This window comes from Balaenoptera acutorostrata, chromosome 19, assembly GCF_949987535.1.
Source record: "Balaenoptera acutorostrata chromosome 19, mBalAcu1.1, whole genome shotgun sequence".
In the NCBI taxonomy this organism is placed as follows: Eukaryota; Metazoa; Chordata; class Mammalia; order Artiodactyla; family Balaenopteridae; genus Balaenoptera; species Balaenoptera acutorostrata.
The window spans coordinates 53,000,940-53,012,017 of NC_080082.1; the positions used below are offsets into that span (position 1 = coordinate 53,000,940).

General features: G+C 47.1%; 1 pseudogene; it reads right to left on the minus strand.

Moving 5' to 3' along the window:
- Positions 1-6,141: 6,141 nt before the first annotated feature.
- Positions 6,142-10,673, minus strand: LOC103006285 (F-box only protein 27-like; annotated as a pseudogene).
- Positions 10,674-11,078: the final 405 nt, after the last annotated feature.

The following is an 11,078-nucleotide window of genomic DNA, read 5'->3' on the forward strand; positions in this document are numbered from 1 at the left end:
ACAAGCTAACACTCTGTGCTCCTGTCATTCAGCCCCCTTCTCAAAAGCTTCCATACAATATCTCCATGAGACAGTAGAAGGCAACCCAGATGCAAACATCATATGGAAGATGTTGGCATCACACTCAAGCTAGTGATTCAGCTGGCCTGAAGGTTGCGACCCTTTAGTCAAGGGAGAGAGGGTTGGGCTGCTCAAAGAGTCAGAGAGATAAAAAAGGAAGCTCCTCATATTTTAGAACAGCAACTAGAAGAGATGTGGGGCTGTGGGTACATTCGCATAGAAGTGAATGGGGAACTGTGAAGAAAAGGGTCAACGCAGCTGGCCTGGGGTTTCTATCTTTAGAAGGACCTGCTTACAAGATTGGCTCTTGGGACTTCCCTGGTGGTGCAGTGGTTAAGAATCTGCCTGCCAATTCAGGTGACACAGGTTCGAGCCCTGGTCCGGGAAGATCCCACGTGCCACAGAGAGACAAAACCCATGTGCCACAACTACTGAAGCCCGCGCGCCTAGAGCCCGTGCTCCGCAACAAGAGAAGCCACCGCAATGAGAAGACCGCGCACCGCAACGAAGAGTAGTCCCGCTAGCTGCAACTAGAGAAAGCCCGTGCGCAGCAACGAAGACTTAACGCAGCCAAAAATAAATAAATTTTTAAGAAACACACACAAAAAAACTTGTCTTAAGTATCAGTACCATGCAAATATTAAAAAAAAAAAAAAAAAGAATGAGGTATACCTGTATTGCCTCCTGGGATACAGGGGCCAGATAGAGGAGGTGTGGCTCTGGATTGGCTCATTAGCATATCAAAGGGAGACTCAGGCTGGGTTCTTTGCTACTGAGAAGAATCGGCCAGCCCTGGGAGGGGTGGTCTCTCCCCAGCCAGAAACGTCTTTTAAAAGCTGTCAAAATGTCATAATGAAACCGAGTGCGGCCCTTTTGTCCCCATTTCTTGTAAGCAAGACTCCAGCCTTCATGACCTTCCCTGAGTTCCAGAGGGACAGTTGCTAATCAGGGTAGGAGCAGCCAAGAAATCACCTGAGGCGAGATTGAAGGGACCGGAGAAGCTCATCAAGATTACAAGACCAGGACTTCCCTGGTGGTCCAGTGGTTGAGATTCTGCACCCCCAGTGCGGGGGCCTGGGTTCCATCCCTGGCAACTAAAGAAAAGATCCCGCATGCATGCCGCAACTAACACCCAGTGCAGCCAAATAAATAAATGTTTTTTTGAAAAAAAGAAAGATTAGAAGACCGAACACCTGAGAGACGAGACTGAAGGAGTGCAGGTCCTACACACACCCTAATCTTTTCACCTTTGAATCATTGTTATAAAACCCCTCCTCAAATCCTCCCAGGTTGGGACACAGTTTTTCGAGGCAGAAGCCCATTGTGGCCCCCTTTGCCTGGCAAAGCAATAAAGCTCTTCTTTTCTACTTCACCCAAAACTCTGTCTCGGAGATTCGATTCGTCACTGGTATACAGAGAGGCTGAGCTTTTGGTAACAGTAATACAGAGAAAACAAACTATTGTGTATGTGTATAAAATACATACGTATTTTATATATATATATATATATATATAAATACATATGTACGTATATATATGTATACATTGATCATTGATTTTTTAAAATCATACATGCAGATGAAATACCCAGAAAATACAAATATCCCTTTTCCTTTGAGATATAATTGAGAGGTAATATTGTATTGTAGATTTCCCTTTTTCTTTTCCTCCTTGGAAGTTTACTCAAATCCCTAGAAGGAAATTCAGCATTCGGGGTTAACATCATGGCCACCTGAATAGGTAGGGTTGCTGCAGCCTCCAGGCCTAAGAGCTGGAATGTTTTCTTTCTTCTTTTTCCTCTGGCTTATCTAAAGCTTCGATCCAGTCTTGGGAATGGCTTTTAACCTATTTTCCTTCTACTTGGAGGAGAGAACAATGCAAACTTTTAAACTTTTTGGTTCACCTAAAACCCATCTTTGGGAAGTTTGGCCCTTTTCTCTTCCCACCTAGAATAGGGAGCAACTACAAACTAATATTTATTGTCTTTGACCCACCCCAAACTCCCACCTGGAGGAAAGTGGGAAAAATCAAAGGCATCATCAGGCTGCATAATCTTCTTCACTACCGGGCCAAAGTTAGCCAGGGGGTCCTGTGGGCCAACTCCCCAGGGGTTGGACCTATTGTTTTAATTGCATAGGTAACTTCTACCTCTCACAACATGTTTTTGAACCCAAGTTCATGAGCTTGACACACAGTGAGGCCAAACAAACGGAAACATCAAAGTTTGGAGCACAGAGAGATTTACTGCAAGGGCCAAACAAGGAGAACAGGCAGCCCATGCTCAAAAGACTTGAATTCCTTGAGGTTTTCAGGGAAGAGTTTTTTAAAGGTAACATTTGGGCTGAGAGCTGCAGGGTGTATGACTTTCTTCTGATTGGCTGGTGGTGAGGTAACAGGGTGGTGTACAAGGAATCTCAATCATCAGTCTTCTGGTTCTGACAAGTCTGGGGTCTCAGCATGTAGTTGCCATCCTCTGCCTGCATGGGGGCTTTAGTTCCTGCAGAAGAACTCAGAAATATGTATGAGATTGTTATGTATATCCCTTGAGGAGGAAGTAGGGCTCTGTTTTTTTCCCTGCATTATTGTTCCTTGACTCCTTTTCCTTTCATTCTGCATTCCCTCACTTCCCTAGTTAGTAACTGTTTGAATCTGCCCTTTGGAACTGTTGACAAAAATAGTCAATAAACAATCTATAATAGGAATAGAAAAGAGTTTATTTGAGCCAAACTGAGGACTATAGCTTGGGAGATGCCCTCTGAGATAACTCTGAGGAACTGCTCCAGAGAAGCATGGTTTTCAACACGGTTTAATAACTTGTCAGAACACAGAACACCAAACAAGTCAGGGATACATTCCTTCAAGGTTTAAAAAAAAAAAAGAAAAGAGAAAAGAGAAAAGAAAAGAAAAAGATCAACATGTACACAGTGAGTCAGTATGGCCTTGGCAAGGGAGTCTTATCATGGAAGCAGTACCATCATTGGCGTCCTAGGAAGGGAGGCATTTAATCTTTATTCTTAATATCGACATTTTTACTTCTGGTCAATGCACCTTTTTCTTTAATAATTAAAGCAGATGTAAAATGTATTTTTGATAGGTCGTAAACAGGCTGTTTTAGTTAGCATAAAATTTGAGTTACATCATGTATAAGCCACAATGTCTTCCCCAGACCTCAATATGTGAACATTTCTTTCATCAGAAATCAGGGAAGGTCTAGGAGGCTGAAGCCTTTTCCCTACAAACAAGAAACGGGGGCCTTGGAAAGACTTTTTACTCGGGAGGGCCCTGTGGGGTCCTCCTCAGTTTCAATCCCCCCTTTTCTTTGATACTCCTCAGTCTTGAGGGGAACAGGGGTGGAACAAGAAAAGGACTAAAGTTTTGGGTAGAGAGGTTAATCATAGACTTGGTAGGGGTTACAGTTTTAGGCGGACTCGGTTTCAAACAGAGAGCAGCTCAGCTGTTTCAAACCATGAGCAACTCCATGGCCACCAGGCCCTGGGGTTTCACCATTCCCCACCCCCTCCCTTTCCCCCAAACAGGGTAACCATACTTTAGGTAGCTAGGATCCTTCTAGCAGTGCCACCCCTGCCACAACTGTGCACATGTTTGTGTGGCCCCAAGATTACCCCCATGGTTGGATATTTGCCAGAAGGACTTGGGGGACTCAGCATATAGTTGGACTCACTCCACAGGTGCAGTAAGGATGCACGGTGGATCCTAAGGGAAAAACACACAAGCAGAGACTGGAAGAATCCATGTGCCTCTTCCTTCTGTCCTCTCCCTTCCCCGGGGGGGTCACGCAGAATGTTCTCTTCTCCCAGCAATAAAAATGCAGTCACGTGTGTGTGATGTCCAGGGAATCTCATGAGGGACCCAGCACCCTAGGGTTTCACTGGGCCCTGGACACAGAGGACCCTCTCTGCCTGGCATGTACCAAAATTCCAGGCTCTCCATATGAAAGCAGGTGTTGAGCAGAAACCATAGTGTTTGCACAGTCTAAGAACAATGAGCCTTCTTATCAGTTAGGAAATGGTGGGACAACTTCCAAAATTCAAGTTCCCAGATTCCAGCCCACCTTGCAAACAGGCCTTTCAAAGAAGAGAGACAAGCTATGTTAAGCCTTTCTGCTATTTAATCAATGTGACTTTCATTATTCCAATGGTTTTATTGTAGTTATGTAGAAGAATGTCCATATTTGTAGAAAATACACATGAAAGGATTTTGCAGTGATGTCGATGGTGCATCAAGTTGGAAATGTACTAAATGTTTCGGGGGGAAAAGCTCTATGTGCTATAACTACAATGTATCTTTAAGTTTGAGATTCTGTCAAAATAAAAATATATTAAAAAATACATTAAAAAAATATATAGACGAGGGGACAACTGATGGGGGTGTGGATTGAGGACTGGCCATAAGTTGAAAACTGTTTCTGGGTAATAGATACATGGAGATTACAATACTTTTCTCTCTATATTTACTTATATATAGAATTCTCCAAAACAAAATTTAAAAACCCTGTCAGCAAAGATGTCTTCTAAATGTGATTATTTCTGTAAAGGAAGGGAAATTGCACTGGAGGCCGCTTTGTATTTGGCTGTAACATTGTGTTTCTACACACACATAGGAAATGAGAAATTCAGATAAGCAAAACAGGAGGTACAAAAATCACCTCTATCCACTGTTCACCATTGCAGTAACCCTGTAACGCGTTAGTTCATATTCTTATTATGAATAGATATATCCAGAAGGTAATCCTGAATACAAATACAAGGAAATATATGTATCTAAATAAATATATGTATAAGTTTAACTCGGCATATATGTACACACACCTACAAATACGCATATGTGTACAGTACAACACGTAGGAGTATATATGTGAAAATTAAATTATAAGGCTGTTTCTTCAGGCAAATGTCTCCATCTTTCCCTCCCTGTAAATGCCTGTTTCATATTCCTCCTATCCAAATCTCTCCAGTTGACCTAAAATTATCCAAATCACTCCAGAGTTGAAGTGTCCAAACCAGTAGATCTACTCCAGGACCACACACTACATGTGGTCATGACTCTTAGGTCTGTTTCAACCTGTCACACTTCCCTTTTGATGATACTGGAAAAACACTAACCCCTCTAGCTGTGTCTCCCTGCCAGGTGGGTGGGGCAGTTCAGGGTAGTTACATCAAAGGCAGCAGCAGGCTTCATCTGCATTACATCAGGAGACTGGAACTCCTTAGGGATCCTGCAGCAGTGAGGCTAGCCACGACCCCTGGACTGGGGTGGGGACAGCCGGATCCCGCCATTGCATGGTCCTCTCTCACCCTCATCATGACTAGAATGTCACCAATGTGGTGTCACTGTGACACTGTACCCACATCCACCACCTGCCTAATGCTTTTAACCCTAACTGATCATCTTTGACTCCATGATTTCCTTAGGGCTTGGGAAACAGGGTGCTAACACTTCCATGCTCTCGACTGGAGAACACCTTCTACTGGTGTTTTCTTCTGTACAGTTTTCCCTCCTCACCTGGGACAACTCCTTACTCTGAACCAAGTAGTCACCAAGGCTGTAACATTGTATTTCTATTAAAAAGAGCTGAGACACTTTTGGCAAAATGATACATTTATTACCTATGATCGGCAGATATATTGCTCATTTATTCTCTCCATGTTTAAAAAGAATTTCGAAATAACAAAATAATTATATACCCCATACAATTCAGGGTAGGGTTGGGCTCGGGGGACCGCTTCATTGTTCACAGGGTGGGCAGAAACCTGTCTCCAAACATGTTTTGAGCTAGTTTAACTTTCAGCTCTGAGTCCTGGTCCCAGTCTTGAAATCACAGAAGGTTGGGGCCTGGAATTTTCTCAGCCATAGGGCTGAGATTCCAGTTCACACAGGAGGAGAGGGCTTCCTGGAAGGGACCAATAAAGCCTCTGATGCAGAAACAGGAGGAGGCAAGGGCAGAGGGCACTGGGGCCGAGCCAGAGGGGCCTGGCATGGGGGGAGGGGAGGAGCTCTCTCCCGATCCAGCATTTCGCCGTGCTCACCCCTGCGTCTCCACTCAGTAGAACAGGGGCTGCCTTAGAGCGGCAGCAGCCGGTAAATCTGATGCAGGAACTTTCTCCTAGTAGCTTCCAGAACCTGAAGACAGGGCCCAGTAGGAACTTCGACTGGATTCATGAGATCCCAGGATGCCAGAGAGCTACAAGCCCTTGATTACTGAGATGGCCCAGCCAATGGGCCCAGCTTCTGGAAGGCACCGTCAGGTCGTTTTACAAGGACAGCCCATGACTAGGACAGACGGACCCGCACAATCACACTGGAGTTGAACAGATAGACTATGTACGGCTGAGAACAGAAATCAATATCCCGGACCCAGTGTTCAAAAGACACAAAGCAGACACCCTTCCTGAGGTTGGAGAACACATGGCAGGCCTGTAGGCAGAAAAAGAAGTAAGCCTCATTGTGCCATGGCCTTCCCCTCAAAAGCTGAGTCGGGGGCCTTCTGACAGGTGTATTTTCCATAGATGGCTGCAACAATGTCTCCAGTTCCATATGCACTTCTAGAATCACGCCACTCCTCACCCAGGGGTGGAGTCTAATTCCCGTCCCCTTGAATCTGGGCAGGTTTCCTTGTAACCAAGAGTGTGGCGGGAGTGATGATGAGTGATTTTGCCAAGTGACTTCCAAGGCTGGGTCAGAAAGGCAATGCTACTTCTGCTGGTTTCTCCAGAAGCCTCATGGTGGAGGCTTGAGCCACCAAGAAGCGTTCTGATTGCCCTAAAGCCGCCATGTTGTGAGGAAGCACAAACTAGACCAAGCAGAGAGATCCCAAGGCCAAGCTCTGAGACTAAACCAAGAGGTGCTTGGCCAGCCACCAGCTGCTGTATACACACTCACACCCCAACATGCCTTCAGCTCCAGCCTGTGTCTGAAATGCAACTACATGAGAGACCAGAGCCAGAGACTCCCAGCAGAGCCCTACTCATAGAACCCATGAGAGGTGAGAAAGTGAGTATTGTTGATATTAAGCCACTAAATTTGGGTGCAGTTTGTTATGCAGCAATAGATCAACATAGGCCCCACTGTCCTTTCCCACCCCCCTGTCAGAGACTCACCTCAAAGGAGAAATTGTTTCTACACTGGGGGATGGGAAAAGGCAAAGGAGAGCAATGATACAGGACGGCCTGGCTGGCATCTAGACGTTGGACAATTAGCCGATACAAACTGTCAGTGTATTGTTGTTCTGTCCACCTGTGGGAGAAGGGAGACCTTGAAGGCTGGATTCGTCGCCCGATCTCTTTGGGGGTTTGCCTGCTTCACCTGCATGGCTTTCCCATGTATGCAAACCCAAAATGGTGCTGGAGTCCTGGGAACTAGCACCATCAGTGTCACTTGGGAGCTTGACCCCTCTGCATATCCAGCCGAATCCACCTGCACGAAACACGCTCCCCAGCTGGTCTGCAGGCACATTCAGTTCAGAAGTAATGACCTAGAGCCGTGCTCTTCAGGGTACCTCCTCCCGTCATATTATTTCTCATTCTATGCTTCAATGGTGGCAAAAGATGTCATTTCCAATGTGTACAGTGTTCATGTTTTAAGATACTATTTTCATATCAGCCATGTAGAAGGACCCAGGGGCATCTAAATAAATTGGTGATGGGATATCCAGCAACATTCAAAGAAACAACGTACAATGTAGACGGATAAATTTTTGATGTTAGAAATTAAAATTTAAAAACTTAAGAGTATTGGGCTGCATAAGTACACAAACAACTACCTTTCACATCACCCCACTTCTTAGAATCAGATGTCCATTCTACTTCTCCCACAGTATTTTGTCCTAATTTAGTATTAATATATTTTTATGTTCTTATGACTTACCTTTCACACTGTTCTGTGCCAATCACACACACACACACACACACTCACACACACACAAATAGCCTGCCAACAGGATTTGGTGGGGGCTGGCCACATCCACATAGATAGTCACATAATGGGGGTGAGCCACTCCAGGAAGACCAACAATATGACTTAGGATGCAGTGTACAGTATCAGCTGACCATGATAAAGCCCCAGCAAAAACTCAGGTGAGCTTCCCTGGTTGGCAATATTCCATGCGTGCTGTCACCCATGTATGCCAGGACAGTCATGTGTCCTGACTCTAAGGGAAGAGGGCAATGGAAGTCTGCTGTTGGATACTTCCCCTGGTTGCTGCCCCATGATCTTCCCCTTGGCTAATTCTAATCTGTACCTGTTCCCTGTAATCAACTAATTGTATAAGAGTTTTCATTCCATTTTGCCTTTCTAGTCAATTACTGAGCCTGAGGGTGGTCTTGGCATTGTGCCCCCTAACCTTGCAGTTGGCTCTAAACTTCTCACAGATGTTAATGCCTGGCTCTCTCACCCCAGACACTCCAATTTAATGGGTATGGAGTGTGACCCAGGCATTGGGAGTTTTCAGTGTTCCTGGGTGATGCCTGGCAAAATTTGGGAGTTACTGATTATCACAAACAAAAGGTACACCATTGCTCGAAGCAACACAAACACGCTACAGTAGTTGGATGAATGAATAAATTAAAAACAGAAGTTAGTTGTAAATACATCTGTAATAGAGGCGGGACAGGCATGAGCTATAGCAGCCCCGCTCAGCCATTAGTTGGCGCCCCAGTGGGCCCCTCCCCCTCTTGTGGATAAAAGGAGCCCAAATTCGGACTGAGGGAAGATGGTTTTTTGAGACTTTAGTCTGTCATCTTCTCGGTCTGCTAGCTTTCCAATTAAAATCGTTATTCCTGTTCCAACAATGCGTCTCCAGATATACTGGTCTGTTCTATGGCAAGCAGACCGAGCTTGGGCTCCGTAACACATCTGCTGATGAGATGCACATGAGGAAGTGGGAAAATTACGGTGCCTTGAAAGTGAATGTGGTAAGGCCAAAATTTCAAATGGTCACCTTGCCTGTCTCCCCAGAAGTCTTTACATCTAGGGACCATACACTACAGTGAAGGGCTATTTCTGTAAAACTGGAGAAGGACCGAGAGATAGGAATTAGGAAAGCATAGCTATAAGATGTTCCCACTATTGATGTGATCTGTAGCTGAGTAATTGTAGAACAGGGAACATAAAAGCGTAGAGAATTTGGAATTTGCCTCCCTTAAAATCATCTGGGTCATGTATCCCTTGGAAGGTCTTCATGGACCCCAGTTTCAAGACCATCACTACAGAACACAAGTTCTGGAGTCAGACAAGTATGAGCCTCATTCCAGGTCCTGCCAAGCCCTAGCTGTGCCACCAGGGGACGTCACCTCCCCTTTCTGAACTTCGCAATTTGATGTTTCAAAACACACTTTCCCACAGGATCAAGGGTCATGAAGGGTGCTGAAAGAGCTCACAGTTCAAAGCACTGGCTAGGTACCTGACATATAACCCAATCTTACAAAGATAGGGAAACTGAGGCACACTGTGATTTGCCGAAGGCCACAAAGCTGGGAAGCCAGGGTTTGAACCTGAGAGGTTCTGGCTCCAGAATCTGACCTTTAGCCAAACTCTCCTATCTTGCCTCCTCTTAAACCAAGGGGCATCTCATTCACAGACAACACGGAATTGGACCCAAGTCCTCTGTATAGGATCCAACCAGGCATCTTCCAATCCAGGTCCCTTTGGGGGTTAGGGGAGGGGTTCAGGGAATGTACTCTGCTAAGTACTAAAGCTCTGATGGTGGTTAAGTCTCATTTCCCTACCTGCTTTATCCTAAGGGGTTGTTAGGAGGTCTAAATAAAGTCACCCATGCCAATGTCAGCTGTCTGCAAAAGGGCTGTTTTATCATCACACTCACCAGTCAGAGACACAAATCTCCATCTTTCCACTGTCCAGGAGTTCTGGCCACAGACCCTCCTCCTCCAGGTCCAACACTTCCTTTTTGTGACACCACCTAGGAAAGAGGGAGAAAGGTCAAGAGGCTAGGCAAGTACTCACCACCGCCCTGGCCCTTGGGGAAGAGGGACATTCACCTGTAGGAAGACAAGAAGCTGCTCTGCCTATAGGCCCTGGGCGTGACCTCCCAGTTTTCCTCTGCCCCCCAGGCATCTCCTCCACTCAGCACGGTCCATTTCAGGAAGGCTTCTGTTAAATAAAAAAGGTCTGTGACCAAGTTCCTCGCCAGCTCACTCACCCAGGGACATGCCTCTCGGCTTTCCTGTGCCTGCCCCTCAGCACCTTCCCACCGGCTCCCATGAGGACCCCTTTCCTGGGCTCCCCACCTTCGCCCTTGGGGTTCCGGAGGAGGTTGCGTCCTACGGGTCTGCGCTCACAGAAGCGGCCCAGGACTCAGGGCCTGGGGTCGTCGGCGGGGGGCAGGTAGGTGCTGACGATGGGCCACAGGGCGGCGTGGTCTCGGGCCAGGATGTTCAACCACAGGGCCTGGCAGTCCACCAGGGCGCGCTAGCGCGGGCACACCCGGCGGCAGCGCCGAGCAGCACGTGAGGGGGCACATGGCTCAGCACCACCTCGAGCAGCTCCGTGGGCAGTTGGCCCAGACCCAGCGCCTCCTTGGGTTGGGTGTCCAGAGTGGGGACCCTGGTGGGCAGGCCCTTGGAGGCTGAGGCGCACATGGTCTCCTTGCCAGGCCCTGCTGCCTCTGCTGGAGAGCCAGTCTCAAGACATCAGGGAGCTGCAGCTTCTACCAGCCCCACCCCTGCCAGCCACACCCCAAGACTGTCACCTCCTAAGCCCACTCAGCCACCTCCCTACCCTCACCACCCCCAGCCCCATCCTCACGACCCCAAACTCCCAACCCATCCTCGCCAGCAGGCGATCTAAGCCCCTCTCTACCATTTGCATCACAGCCCCCGGCAGCCAACCTCCTCTGCGACCTTGCAGACCCCCGAGTCCTACCCTGCATCTCAGCCAGGGCTCCTCGCAGGCAAGCCTTCATCTAGCGTCATGGGCCCCCATCGCTACCTCTGCCCTTTTTATGCGCCCGCCCCTCCTTTCTTAATACCCAACACCACTGCCGG